Source organism: Pongo abelii, chromosome 4, assembly GCF_028885655.2.
Source record: "Pongo abelii isolate AG06213 chromosome 4, NHGRI_mPonAbe1-v2.0_pri, whole genome shotgun sequence".
Lineage (NCBI taxonomy): Eukaryota > Metazoa > Chordata > Mammalia > Primates > Hominidae > Pongo > Pongo abelii.
Genome location: NC_071989.2, coordinates 172,247,355 through 172,264,697, shown reverse-complemented (window position 1 = coordinate 172,264,697; position 17,343 = coordinate 172,247,355).

Here is a 17,343-nt window from a genome sequence, read left to right as displayed (position 1 = left end):
TATTGGAGGGCGGGGCTTTCTCGCGAGAAGGGGGCATTTTCGCCGCTGATTGGTGTAATTCTTTTGATGGATGGCCTCCGCGATCCGTAAACGGCTGGGCCGTGGAGTGAGAAGCCCGGCCAATCGGCTCACACTTCCCGTTATCTGGCGTCAAATTCCCCGGCCCCCTTCCACGCCCCTACCTCTAAGCGTCTCTCATTGGAGAATTTAACAAAGTGTCTTCATTCAGTAGGGGGCCGAACTGAATACTCTGTGCACCAACACTTGCCTGGGTCAGGTCAATCGGCTGTCAGCCGGATTGGCCAGCGTATCATTCCAGAATGTACTGTTTGTTCTGTGGGGTTTAGGAGTTCTACAGTGGTTCTGCCCCATCTTTCAGAAAATACAGTGAGTAGTTAAAAAAAAAAGTCAACCTTTGATTTTTAATTACAAATAAAGAGGTGGTGGAATTTATATGGTGTGGTGGTTTATCAACTTCCAGAGTGCTCTCTTCGTGAACTTTGGAAGTCAGTTGATTCTTGCCTTAGTTTGCTTTTTATACAATTTATCAAATAATGGAGTTGGACTGTGTAATTTCTTGACCCTCTACCAATTTTCTGAATTTGCTTTTAAAGCAAATTTAAAGAGAAAAGTTGGTACAGTTTTTCAGTTGCTTAAAATGAAAGGTATGTGGCAGACTGTTAACAGGAATAATTGTGGTGAGTGCGAATCTCAGTCTACAGACCCGAGTGTAAAGCAGTATTACTCTTTTTATTTAACCATAATGAATTTAATCTCCATGAGCCTCTCCTATGCCAGATTAGTGGGAAAATAATTAGCCTGAACTCTTCTTAGACTCTCCTCTCACTCTCCCAGATCATCACAAGTGAGAAAAGTCCATTAGTAAAAGGGCCTGAAAAAGGGTGCACAAGGAGTCAGTTCTAAACTCTTATGAATTACATAGTAGTTGGATGTCTCTGTTCTCATGGCCCCAGTTCAGTCTCTTTTACTTTGCAAAAGTGAAAATCTGGAAGATTTGCTGTCACTCTGCTATTTGCCCTGCCGTGTACTTACCCAAGGCAATGCCACAGAACAAAACTCTGGAAAGGGAGAGAAGGGGCGGGGAGGAAGGGGAAGGAAAAACAAGAGAAAACATCAATACCTCACAATAATACCTTAGCCACATAATCAGGTCAGTTTAAGAAACTGGGGCTCAAATGGGGAAGAGGCCTTTGTTCGTTTTGAAAATAAAAGCTTACCTAGTGAATATAAATTGGCAATTTATAACCTTTAACAAGTGATTTTATTTAAAAATACTTTTTGCTGTAATGTGTGAGTTTATAAATGTAGTTTCTCCTTTTGGCTTTTAGTTCCTATTATTCCTAATTCCTAAAATTAGGAATGTATATGCACAATTTTAAAAAAATGGCTAAAAAATCATAAAATCTTTATGGCAGGCTGGGCACGGTGGCCCACACCTATAATCCCAGCACTTTGGGAGGCCGAGGCGGGTGGATTACCTGAGGTCAGGAGTTTGAGACCAACCTGGCCAACATGGTGAAACCCCGTCTCTAATGAAAATACAAAAGTTAGCCGGGCATGGTGGCACGTGCCTGTAATCCCAGCTACTCGGGAGGCTGAAGCAGGAGACTCGCTTGAACCTGGGAGGCAGAGGTTGCAGTGAGCCGAGATGGTGCCACTGCACTCCAGCCTGGGCAACAGAGCAAGACTTGGTCTAAAAAAAAAAAATTCTTTATAGCAATCAAAAGCATGAATAAATTAACTAATATTTATTGAACACATAGCATAGGCCAGTGGAGAACAAATTAGACTGGTACCCATCCTTGTAGAACATGTAACCTGTGGGCAATATAAACACACAGACTTTAGAATAAAATAAACTTATATTCATATCCAGGAATAGCTCATAACTTGTTATGTGACTTTCAGCAAGTTATTTAATCACATTTTCTTTTCTCAACAATAAGAAGTAAAAAATACATTATTCATGGGGTTATGAAGAGGATTAAATAATAGAAAGTGCATAAAGAGGTAGTCACTATTCCCAGATCACAGTAGATTTCTTGATAAATGATAGCCCTTAGTATTAAATTACTATTTCTTTTTAAATATCTTGCTTAAACACACTTTGATGTGTTTTCTCTGTTATCAGACTAGTCCTCTGTTTTCAGCCTAGAAGGATAATCAGAGTATTAGAATTGTTTATTTAACACAGATAAAAATATCTAAATTGCATGTGTTAATTTCTATACATTTTTATACTTGAAATTTTCACTCGAGGGCTTTTAGGTAATATATCATTGTTTATATAATAAAATATTTTCTCTTACATTAGAATATTTTTACTTTTTATTAAAATCTCTCACATAAAAATATTTCAGTAGTACTGGAGAGACATTAATTAAATATAAATCAAGTCAAATTGATATTCTTTACTTTTCTTCCTCCCTTAAGCCCCTCTGCCATTTTCATTTCAAAATGTTAGAATATAGACCATCATTTAAATAATAGAAAAGACCTAATTAGCAAAATGTGGAAATGTAATACTCAATTGTCCAGTCTTGTAAAATAAAGATAATGAGCCCTTCATTAACTATGATTTTATTTTTAAAGAAGTGTGGATTTAATCATGAATTCCCGTTAAAAATTTGTTAAATGACTGACTTCCGGGGGTATATTCTAGGCTCAATGATGTATTCAATTCCTATCCTCATACTTTCTTCTCCATTAACAGTTAAGTACAACAAGAACTAATGGTCAGAATAATGGCCTTGAGGCTGGGCAAGAATCCAGGCAGTAACGGGAAGATTTAATCATATTCTCCACATGGTAGGCTGTAGACGTGCCTTTCAACAACAAAGATTATAACAAGCAGGTATAAAACAGTGGTGGTGTGTCAAATACTGCCCCGACTCACAGGGAAATTTCCAGTTGGCTCTTTGTTTGTTTCCATCTTGGAGATGTGGGAGTCTGTGCCTTCCCTCCTGCACACAATGTCCAATCACCTTACCCTCTTTTCAGGCTCCCTGATAAATATCTGGTACTTTTGTGTGTAGCCTTGTCCAGCTATGATAAGGGCCAAGGAAGTGCGGGTCAAAAAGATCTCAGCTGAGTTCCCTTCTGCTTTCTGATCCTTCCTGTAACTATGCATTACAGCCTCCTCCACTTCTCTAGCTGTTCTCTAGTGCATCTAGTCTATCTTACTCATTTGAAGATAACTTGCTTGGCAGTGGCTTTTTTGATTCTTTATTAGTTCATGGGACACCAGTGAAATTAAGTATGGTTGGGAGGAGAGAGAGAGAGAGAAGAATACATAAAAAACATAGATTAACAATTCCATAAATATCCTTCTACTCAGAGGTTCTAACTACCACTTCTATACTCAGATGAAGTAACCCCTTCCAATTAATTGAGGTTTTACTATATATTTCATGAAAAACTAAATTTTTGACTCGTCAAGTAACCACTGCTATATAAAGACACTGGGTCACATTAGAGGGGGATCCTCTGTTCTCTAATGGCTTTAGACTCTGTTGAGTACAAAGCTCAAAGCCGAGACCAGCCAAAAACATACTATGTAGGGTTTGCATTTATTATATATTTCCCATGTGCCAGGTCATCGTGCTGAACTTAAACACACCTGCCTTTGACAACTCTGATATTTTTATTCTCTTCAGAAATGTAGGATATTTTATATATCTCATGTTTAGTAACTGTTTACTATTTACTAAATATACTTTACATAAAACTTGAATTTGGATTTTTCTGCAGTTTTTAAAAAAGTTTCTATTTTAGAACATTTCAGACTCATTACCCAGCTTCAATAATCAACATTTTGCCCATGTTGACTGTTTACTTTGTTTGTCCATCAACAAGTATTTCTTGAGAGCTTTGTAAGTGCCAGACTATCGTATTTTGTAATCCCAGATAAAAAATGCTGCTACAGCTTTTGAGCCACAGGATGTGTTGGCTACTGTTCTCTGTGAATGTATCAGGTCAGAAGGATCCACTGGGTCATTGTCCTCCAGTCAGAAGCCAGCACTGCAGGTGTCTCTGTTGTCTCCTGCTTTGGAAGGAGAAGGAATGGGAAGGGGAGAACAATTTCCTTTCTTATCCAGGTTTCTGCCTAGGTTGCTAACCTTCCTCCCACAAAAGCAAACACACACACACACCCCCCCATGTAAACAAAACGTTTTGGCGGAGTTGATAATTGGACTTAAGGCCTTCCTTGTTTCAGGTTACTACTTTCCTTATCTTTCTAGCCTTTTAACTCTTTTATCCCCCTCTCTGATTTTGCCAACTCTTTTCTCTTTCCTCTCCCCAAACCTCAGTTTTCTAATAATTAGCACATCCCAAGGTTGTTTTTCACTGCCTCTACTGTTGGTAGGGTCAGAGCCTCTCCGTGGCTGTCAGGTTCTCTGGCTGGTAGAGGGCAGTGAGGAGCCCTCCCTTGGCATTCCAAGGGTTGGTGGGTGAGTGTGGAGGAAAAACACCCAAGTTAGGGTAATGTATTCCACATTACAGTTTGTCTTCAAATCAAACAAAACAAAGCAAAACAAATAAAAAACTTTCCAGGGAAATGGATGACTAACCATAAAAATAAGTGCTATGACAGAGCCACGCATAGGGTATCAGGGGAACACACAAGAAGACTTAAACAAAATCAGGGGGATCAGGGAAGGAGTGAAGGGAAGGGATATTTGTAGAAGTCTTCCAAGATACTGTGACTCCTGATCTGAGTTTTTTAGGGATTTAGCCAAGTGAAGAGGCTGGTGCAAAGGGCATTGCAGACAAAATCAACAGTACGTGCAAAGGTACAATAGAAAGAGAGAATAAACTGATTTCTGCAAATGAAATAGAGATTACTCTGGCTAAAATACAGAGGCTGTGGAGGGAGGTGGTTTAGCAGTGAAACTAGAGAGAGAAGCAGTTGCTCATGTTGAGGGGCCATGTATACCATGTATACCATTCTTGAAATGTTGGACTTTGCAGACTTTGGGGAAACAACCACGGAATTTAAAAAGAACACCACAATTGGGTATGTGATTTGGGATGACCACTTGGCATCAGGGTGAAGACTGGAGAGATGGGCCAAGACTGGAGGCAGGAAGAACAGTTTAAAGGTCATTGCCTTAACCTAGGAACAAACAGAAGGTTGCACTGAACTTTAGCGAAAGTTTGAATTGGGGTTCTATTCATGTATTTATCAGAGAATACAGAAAAAAGACCAGGTTTGCTGGAGGAAAACTTTAAGTTCAAGATGTCTGAGGGACTTCCAGGGGGAGGTGTTGAAAAGGCAGCTAGAGAAATATTTGTTGCTGCAGGTATCTTTGGGACTCATCAGAAATAGGGGGTGATTTGAGTCATGGAAATAGATCGGTTCAGGAGAGTTGAAGATGATAAATGTGAAGAGAGAATCTAGGGAGAAGGAGTCTCCAAAGGGAATCTAGGAGAAAAGAGAGAGGGAAGAGGGAAATAAGAAGAGAGGATGTGACAGGAATCAGGAGAAAGTGTTTCAAGGAGAGAGTGAGCACCAGTATCTGATGCTGCAGAGAGGATAAAACATAGTATGAACAAGAAAGAGAGAATATGAAACCAATGAGTATATAAACCATTCTTTCAATGAACTTGACTATAAGTGGTAGAGGCAATGGCCAGAGGGTGGACATGGTGATGAGAAAGAGAGTTTGCTTTTCAAAGATGAGCTAGATACATGCCTGTTTAAATGATGTCAAGAAGGAACCAGCAGGGTAAAGATGTATCTGACTGCTGGAACAATCTGAAGCCTCATATGACACTGGTCAATTTAACTGACACTAGTCGATTTACACTCAGTCAGCTGTATTGTTATAGAAGCTTCTATTCAAATACAGACTACAATGGAAGCAAACAACACAAAAGAGTAGAAATTTTATGTATTTAGCATGCTTAAAATTCTCTGGGTAGATGTTAAGAATGATCACAAAATGTTTTATAAATGTTTGTGTCTTCTGTAGCGATTTTATATGCCTGATTTTTAGTTTCAAATTATTCAAAGGTCTCTTCCTGATTTAAATTATTCAAAGGTCTCTTCCTGATTTAAAATATTCTCACTTGTCAAGTTTAGGAGCTTTACATCAGTATTGAAGTAAGAGTAATAAATAAAAACATGAATTTTATGTACCCTTATGTAGTGAAAATATGAAGGAACAGTACATCAGTTTGTTCAAGCCTTCTTAAAATATCTAGCTTTTGTTGGATGGAAGTCACCCATGCATAGATTTAGGTCAAATAGAATAAAATCTTTAGGTACATCGTGAATGTTTCTATTTTTAATGGAAATATATATTTCCATCACGTAATGATAAACACAGTATGTGTGGGTGCGAAAATACTTGGAGGTGATAATAGTGCCAAATCACATTGGTGCAGATTTTGTATGAAATTTTCTGTAATTCCTGGCCTTATAGAAGAACTTTTAAATAACTAATAGCAGTGATTTGGCTGAGGCGCTAAGGGACCGACTACAGTCTGGGTCCCAGTTTCTCTACTTACAAGCTTTCAGCCTCAAGATCTTCATATTTTGAATAACAGTACTACCCAAAAGGTTGTTGTAAGGATTAATTGAGCTAATAGATGGAAAAAAGTACATGCAAGTGCTCCACAAATGTTAGATATTATTATTTTCTGTAGAAATAAGTCATCTTCTGAGAGAGAAATAAATTACAACCCATGGCACTACTGACATCAATAACTGGGCAATTTTATCACGGTCTTTGTTCTTACAGTAACCTTTGTCTTCCCGTTGTTCTGACCATAAAGTGGACTTCATCTCCTAAGACCACATAAACTAGGAGATGTTGACCTAATACAAATCAGCTAATAAGCATAAACTAATATTTTTGTTTTTTCTTTGGTCTTCTGTTTTCCTTAAGTGGATTGTTCCTTATACATGAAGGCAAATGATGATCCCATGAGAGATAATTGTACCTTCTCTTTTTGGTAAATTTCATAGTTTACGAAGGACTTTCACATTTATTTTGTCATGCAATCTTTCCAGAATCCTTGCCAGATTTTCAAGACAGGGTTTATGCATTAGTTTGCTAGGGTTGCCAAACAAAATTCCATAGACTGAGTGACTTAAACAACAGAAATTTATTTTGTTGCAGATCTGGAGGCGGGAAGACCAAGACCAAGGTGTCATTAAGTGTGGTTTCTTCTGAGTTCTCTTCTTGGCTTGCAGATGGCCACCTTCTTACTCTGTCTTCACGTGGTCTGTGGGTGTCTCTTCTTGTAAGGATGCCAATTATATGGGATTTATCTCAATTATGTGTTTAAAGGCCCTGGTTTCAAATAGAGTCACATTGGAGGTCAGGGCTTCAACATATGAATTTTAGGGGGATACAGTTCAGTCTGTAACAGATTGTGATGCATATTTTTTTGGGAGAGAACAATAAAGCCAGAGAGGTTCAATAATTTACTCAAGGTTGCTTGGCTTGTGGATAATGGGTTAGGACTAAGCTCAAGACTTTTCATTCTCCTGTTGTTTCCCATTGCACGTCTCACATTCCCTTCTGGAATTACTTCTCCACAAGTGTTTTCTTAATGGCATGTGTTTATGAAATGATTTCAAGTTCGTGAACAAAGAAATGCTATTTTATCTACCTATGAAAACTAAGGTCAGAATTTTATTGCTTAGTTGCACTTTGCTCTGTTCCACTGAATTCACTGTCTTAGACTTCGCTATTGATATATGTATGTATATATATAACATACATATATTGTATATAATATACATATAATATATAATATATATTATATGTAATATACATATTACATATCATATATAATATTCTATATATAATATATATTATATATAATATATGTTATATATTGTATATTATACATATGATATTATATATAATATACATGATATATATTATATATAATATACATGATATATATTATATATAATATACATTATATATTATATATAATATACATTATATATTATATATGATATACATTATATATTATATATGATATACATTATATATTATGTATGATATACATTATATATTATATATGATATACATTATATATTATATTATATATTATATGTAATATACATAACATACATATATAATATATATTATGTATAACATACACATATAATATACATTGTATATTATATATAATATACATATATAATATACAATATATAATATATCATATACATATATTATATATAATATACATATACAATATACATACATTATATATGCATATTATATAATATGCATATATAATATATAATATATTATATTATATATGATATATTATATTATATATGATATATTATATTATATATGATATATTATATTATATATAATATATTATATTATTAATTATATATTATATTATATATCATATATTATATTATTAATTATGTATTATATTATATATCATATATTATATTACATATTATATATTATATATTATATAATATATATAATATATTGTATAACATAATATTATATATTCTATATTATATATTATATAATATATATTATGTATTATATATTGTACATTATAGAATATATATTATATTATATATTGTATATTATAGAATATATATTTTATTCTATATATGATATGATATAATATATTATATTATATATGATATGATATAATATGTTATGTTATATATTATGTAATATAATACATTATTATATAATATATTATATTATATATTGTATTATTATATAATATATTATATTATATATTGTATTATTATATAATATATTATATTATATAATATATAATATAATATATTATAATGTAATATAATAGATTCTAATATTATATAATATATTATATAATATATACTATAATGTATTTTATTATTATATTATATATTATATTATATATTATATTCTATCTATCATATATTATATTATATATTGTATACTATATAATCTATATTATATATTACATATTATATATAATATAATACGTATTATATGTTATACATAATATGTATTATATATTATATATGATATAATATGTATTATATGTTATATATAATATATATGTTATATATAAGATACATTATATGTTATATATAAGATATATTATATGTTATATATAATATATATTATATGTTATATATAATATACGTATATCATATATTTTATGTTATATATAATATAGGTATATAATATATCATATATGTTATATATAATATACGTATATAATATATCATATATGTTATATATAATATATACTATATATCTTACATATGTTATATATAATATACATATATAATATATGTTATATAGAATATAAATATATGATATATATGATATATAATATAAATATAATATATAATATACGTATATAATATATTATATACGTATATTATATATAATGTACGATATTATATATCATATGTATTATATACAATATACATATATAATATATATTATACATAATATATATCATATGTATTATATACAATATACATATATAATATATATTATACATAATATAATATACATATATAGTATAGTATATTATATATAATATACATATATAACATGCATATGTAATATATAATATGTTATATATAATATACATAGATGATATATTATATATAATATAAATATAATATACATATATAATATATAATATAAATATATCATATATTCTATAAGTTTACATAGATAATATATAATATAAATATATCATATATTATATATACTATACATATGTAATATCTAATATAAATATATCTATATTATATATAGTATACATATATAATATATAATATATTCTATAATGTACATATGTAATATGTAGTATATATTATATAATATACATAATATATATTATGTATTATATAATATATAATAAATGTTATATAATATATAATATATTGTATATATTATAGATTCTATATAATATACATATAATATATATTATAGATTCTATATAATATACATATAATATATAATATACATATAATATATATCATAGATTCTATATAATATACATATTATATATTATACATTCTATATAATATACATATAATATGTGTTATATATTCTATATAATATACATATAATATATATTATATATTCTATAGAACATACATATAATGTATATTCTATATTCTATATAATATACATATTAGATATCATATATTATATAATCTACATATAACATATATTATATATTAGATAATATACATATAATATATGTTATATATTAGATAATATGCATATTATATGATATGTTAGATAATATACATAAAATATATATTATATATTAGATAATATACATATAATATTTATTATATATTAGATAATATACACATAACATATATTATATATTGGATAATATAAATATTATATATTATATATTGGATAATATACATATTATATATTATATATTAGATAATAGACAAATTATATATTATAAATTATATAATATACACATTATATATTATATAATATACATATTATATATTATATTCTATACATATTATATATTAGATATTATATATTATACATTATATAATATACACATTATATATTATATATTATATAATATACATATTATATATTATATATTATACAATATACATATGTATGATATAATATATAATATACATATTATGTATGACATAATATATAATATACATATTATGTATGATATAGTATATAATATACATATTATGTATGATATAGTATATAATATACATATTATATATATTAGATATTAGATACTATATACATATATAATATATATCATATAATATACATATAGAATATGTATTATATAACATACATATATAATGTATAATATATAGTATATAATATAATATATATTCTGTATTATATAATATACAGGTATATTATATATTATATACATGTATATATATTATATACATGTATATATAATATAGAATTATATATTATATATTATATATCATATTTTATATGTTATATATGTATGTATGTATATATGTATGTATATACAATATTATATATTATATATATGTATGTTGTGTATTACCTAGTATATATTATATATGTATGTTATATAATATATCCTATATGTATATTATACATAATATATCCTATATGTATATTATACATAATATATAATATAAGTATATTATATATAATGTATATAATATATAATATATACGTATATAAGATATAATATATAATATATAATACTTATTCTATACGTATATTATATATAATATATAATACATATTTTATGCATATATTATATATAATATATAATACATATTCTATACGTATATTATGTATAATATATAATACATATTCTATACGTATATTACATATAGTATATAGTACATATTATATACGTATATTACATATAATATATAGTACATATTATATACGTATATTACATACAATATATAATACATATTATATACGTATATGATATATAATATATAATATATAATACATATTATATACGTATATGATATATAATATATAATACATATTATATACGTATATGATATATAATATATGATATATAATATTATATACGTATATTATATATAATATATAATATATGTATGTGTATATATGTACATAATATATAATATATGTATATATGTATATGTGTATATAATATATAATATATGTGTATATTACACATAGTATCTATTATATGTGTATTACATATAATAGATATTATATATAATATACACATATAATATATATTATATGTAATATATGTAGATTGCAATATATTACAATACAATACATATATACAATATTTGTATGTTATATATTATATACATATTATATAGAATATATGAAATATTATATACGTATATTATATATAATAGAATATATTATAGATGTATATTATATATAATAGAATGCATGATAGATGTATATTATATATAATAGAATATATTATATATGTATATTATATAATAGAATATATTATATATGTATATTATTTATAACATATAATATTATATATGTATATAATATATCATATATAATATATAATATATTATATATGATATCATATATAATATATAATATATTATATATGATATCATATATAATATATAATATATTATGTATTATATCATATATAATATATAATATGCATATATAATTTATATTATATACGTATATCATAGAATATATAATACATGTATATAATATATAATACATATGATATAATATGTAACACATGTATGTAATATACGTGTATTATAGAATATTATAATATATATTATCATATATAATGTATATATAATATAATATATAATGTATATATAATACATGTATATAGTATACTTGTATATTATATATTATATATTATATACGTATATTACATATAATCATTATATATACAAATATATATAGTATACAATATATGTATAAAATATTATATATAATATACATGTATAATATATAATATATATTATATATAATAGACATGTATAATGTATAATATATATTATATATAATATACATGTATAGTATATAACAGATATCATATATAATATACATACTATATAGCATATGTATTATATATTATATATACTATATAGTATATATATCATATATAATACATATGCTATATAGTACATATAATATATATTATATATAATAGATAATATATATACTATATGGTATATATATAATATACATGTATAATATATAATATATAATATATGTATGTAATATATGTATATAATATATGTGTATAATATACGTATATAATATATATGTGTATAATATACATATATAATATACATGTGTATAATATACGTATATAATATATATGTGTATAACATACGTATATTATATATGTATGTAACATACGTGTATAATATATGTATATAACATGTATATAACGTATGTATATAATATATATGTATATAACATATGTATATAATATACATATATAATATATATATTATACATATATATATATTGTTTTTGAGACAGCGTCTTGCTCTGTCATCCAGGCTGGAGTGCAGTGGAACAATCATTAACTCACTGTAGCCTCAAACTCCTTGTGATCTTTCTGCCTCAGCCTCCCCAGTAGGTAGGACTACAGGCATGCACCATCATGCCTGGCTGATTTTTGTTTTATTTTATTTTGTAGATACAGGGTCTCACTATGTTACCCAGGCTGGTCTTGAACTCCTGGGCTCAAGTGATCCTCCCACTTTGGCCTCTGAAAGCACTGGGATTACAGGTATGAGCCACCGTGCCTGACAACTATTAATTTTTAGACAATCATTTCACAAGAAATTTTGAACTATTTTGAGTAATTAAGGGCTGACTTGTTCAAATACTCACTAGCACATAAGTCCCTTAACAATAGGCATTTTAAAAAGGAAAAGGGCCTATTTTGAAGTTTCTGGTGAAGGATATAATATTAAAAAGCCCTCTTGGGCCAATAATTAATTATTGCTGCAGTTTCAAATTTTCTTTCTTTTTTTTTTAAAAAAAAAAAAAACAGTGGAACTCCGAAGGACATCTTGTGAATATCAAAATAAATAAAATGTCCACTGTGGAACAGGGAGTCTCAGTTTCTCTGCCCTCCACCAACCCCCCAGTTCATGAGAAGCAGTCCTCGAATTCATCTCTCTCCCACAAGGCTCAAAAATGTTGCATTATTCATCTTATCACTGAAAGTTTGTATGCTTTGATTAATATCTCCCCATTTCTCCCACTCCCAGCCCTAACAATCACCTTTCCACTGTTCAGGGAATCTAATATACAGCATGGTAATGACAGTTAACATGAGCAGAGAATATGAAGTCTCCATCAGTAAAACTCATAAATTTTTTTTTCTCTATCCAAAAACAAAACCAAAATTTTTTTTTATTTTTTATTTTTCCATAAGTTATTGGGGTACAGGTGGTGTTTGGTTACATGAGTAAGTTCTTTCGTTCTTTCATGGTAATTAGTGATATTTTGGTGCACCCATCACCTGAGCAGTATACACTGCACTGTATTTGTAGTCTTTTATCCCTCACCCATCTCACACTCTTCCCCCTCCAAGTCCCTAGAGTCCATTGTGTCATTGTATCATTCTTATGCCTTTGTGTCCTCATAGCTTAGCTCCCACATATCAGTGAAGACATACAATATTTGGTTTTCCATTCCTGAGTTACCTCACTTAGAATAATAATCTGCAATCTCATCCAGGTCAATGCAAATGCTGTTAATTCATTCCTTTTTATGGCTGAGTAGTATTCCACTGTGTAAATATATATATATATATATCACAGTTTCTTTATCCACTCATTGACTGTTGGGCATTTGGGTTGGTTCCACGGTTTTGCAGTTGTGAATTGTGCTGCTATAAACATGTGTGTGCAAGTTTCTTTTTTGAATAATGACTTCTTTTCCTCTGGGTAGATACCCAGTAGTGGGATTGCTGGATCAAATGGTAGTTCTACCTTTAGTTCTTTAAGGAATCTCCACGCTGTTTTCCATAGCACCTATACTAGTTTACATTCCCACCAACACTGTAGAAGCCTTCCCTGATAACCGCATCCATGCCAACATCTACTGTTTTTTGATTTTTTGATTATGGTCATTCTGGCAGGAGTAAGGTGGTGTTGCATTGTGGTTTTGATTTGCATTTCTCTGATCATTAGTGATGTTAAGCATTTTTTCTTTTTCATGTGTTTGTTGGACATTTGTATATCTTCTTTTGAGAATTGTCTATTCATATCCTTATCCCACTTTTTGATGAGACTGCTTTTATCTTACTGATTTGTTTGAGTTCATTGTAGATTCTGGATATTTGTCCTTTGTCAGATGTATAGATTGTGAAGATTTTCTCCCACTCTGTGGGTTGTCTGTTTACTCTGCTGACTGTTCCTTTTGCCGTGCAAAAGCTTTTTAGTTTAATTAGGTCCCAGCTATTTATCTTTGTTTTTATTGCATTTGCGCTTGGGTTCTTGGTCATGAACTCCTTGCCTAAGCCAAAGTCTAGAAGGATTTTTCTAATGTTATCTTCAGAATTTTTATAGCTTCAGGTCTTAGGTTTAAGTCTTTGATCCATCTTGAGTTGATTTTTGTATGAGGTGAGAGATGAGGATCCAGTTTCATTCTCTTACATGTGGCTAGCCAATTATCCCAGCATCATTTGTTGGAGAGGGTGTCCTTTCCCCACTTTATGTTTTTGTCTGCTTTGTCAAAGATCAGTTGGCTGTATTTGGGTTTCTGGGTTCTCTATTCTGTTCCATTAGTATATATGCTTATTTTATACCAGTATCACACTATTTTGGTGACTACGGCCTTATGATGTAGTTTGAATTCACGTAGTGTGATGCCTTCAGATTTGTTCTTTTTACTTAGTCTTGCTTTGGCTGTGCGTGCTCTTTTTTGGTTCCATATTAATTTTAGAATTGTTTTATCTAATTCTGTGAAGAATTATGGTGGTATTTTGATGGGGATTGCATTGAATTTATAGATTGCTTTTGGCAGAATGGTCATTTTCACAATATTGATTCTACCCATCCATGAGCATGGGATGTGTTTCCATTTGTTTGTGTTGTCTATGATTTCTTTCAGCAGTGTTGTGTAGTTTTCCTTGTAGAGGTTTTTTGACTCTTTGGTTAGGTATATTCCTAAGTATTTAATTTTTTTTGCAGCTATTGTAAAAGGGGTTGAGTTCTTGATTTGATTCTCAGCTTGGTTGCTGTTGGTGTATAGAAGAGCTAACAATTTATGTACATTAATCTTGTATCTGGAAACTTTGCTGAATTCTTTTATCAGTTCTAGGAGCTTTCTGGAGTAGTCTTTAGGGTTTTCAAAGTAAACAGTCATATCGTCAGGAAACAGTGACAGTTTGACTTCCTCTTTACTGATTTGGATGCCCTTTATTTCTTTCTGTTGTCTGAATGTCCTGGCTAGGACTTCCAGTACTGTGTTGAAGAGGAGTGGTGAGAGTGGGCGTTCTTGTCTTGTTCCCAGTCTCAGAGGGAATGCTTTCAACTTCTCCCCATTCAGTATTACAGTATTATGTTAGCTGTGGGTTTGTCATAAATGGCTTTTATTACATTAAAGTATGTCCCTTGTATGCCGATTTTGCTGAGAGTTTTAATCATAAAGGGATGCTGGACTTTGTCATATGCTTTTTCTGCATCTATTGAGATGATCATGTAATTTTTGTTTTTAATTCGGTTTATGTGGTGTATCACATTTATTGACTTTCATATGTTCTTTTTATCTTATCTTATTTTATTTATTTATTTATTTTTTGAGATAGGGTCTCACTCTGTCGCCCAGGCTGGAGTACAGTGGTGTGATATCGACTCACTGCAACCTCTGCCTACATGGTTCAAGTGATTCTCCTGCCTCAGCCTCCCGAGTAGCTGGGACTACAGGTATGTGCCACCATGCCCAGCTAATTTTTTGTATTTTTAGTAGAGATGGGGTTTCACCATGTTGGCCAGGCTCGTCTTTAACTTCTGTCCTCAAGTGATCCGCCTGCCTCGGCCTCCCAAACTGCTGGGATTACAGGCATGAGCCACTGCGCCAAACCTCTTAATTATATTTTCATGGCATCTTTAGAGTTTTCTATATATAAAATCATAAAACTAAGATAGTTTTACTTTTTAATTTCCAGTTTGTTTTTTTGTTTGTTTGTTTTTGAGACAGAGTGTTGCCCAGGCTGGAGTGCAGTGGTGCAATTTCAACTCACTGCAGCCTCCGCCTCATCCTCCTGAGTAGCTGGGATTACAGACATGCACCACCACGCCTGGCTAATTTTTGTATTTTTAGTAGAGATGGGGTTTTGCCATGTTGGCCAGGCTGGTCTCAAATTCCTGACCTCAGGTGACCCGCCCACCTTGGCTTCCCAAAGTGCTGGGATTACAGGCATGAGCCACTGCGCCTGGCCTTTATTTCTAATTTGAATGCTGTATTAATCAGGGTTCTTTAGAAAAACAGTACTAATAATACATATATATGTAAAATGAGAATTGGTTCATATGATTATGGAGGCTGAATAGTCCCGTGATCTTGCAGATAGCAGTCTGCAAGCTGGAGATACAAGAAAGCCAGTGTTGTAATTCAGTTCATATCTGAAGGTCCGAGAAAGAGGGAAGCTAAAGGTGTGTCTCCCAATCTGAGTCTGAAGGCCTGAGAACCAAAGAGGGGAGGAAAACTGGTGTAAGGCTACGGTCCAAAGACCTGAGAACCAGGAGCTTTGATATTTGAGGGCAAGAGAAAAATGGATGTCCCATCTCAAGAAGAAAGAGAGAATTGCCCCTTCTGCCTTTTTGTTCAGTTCAGTCCCTCAACAGATTAGATGATGCCTACCTAC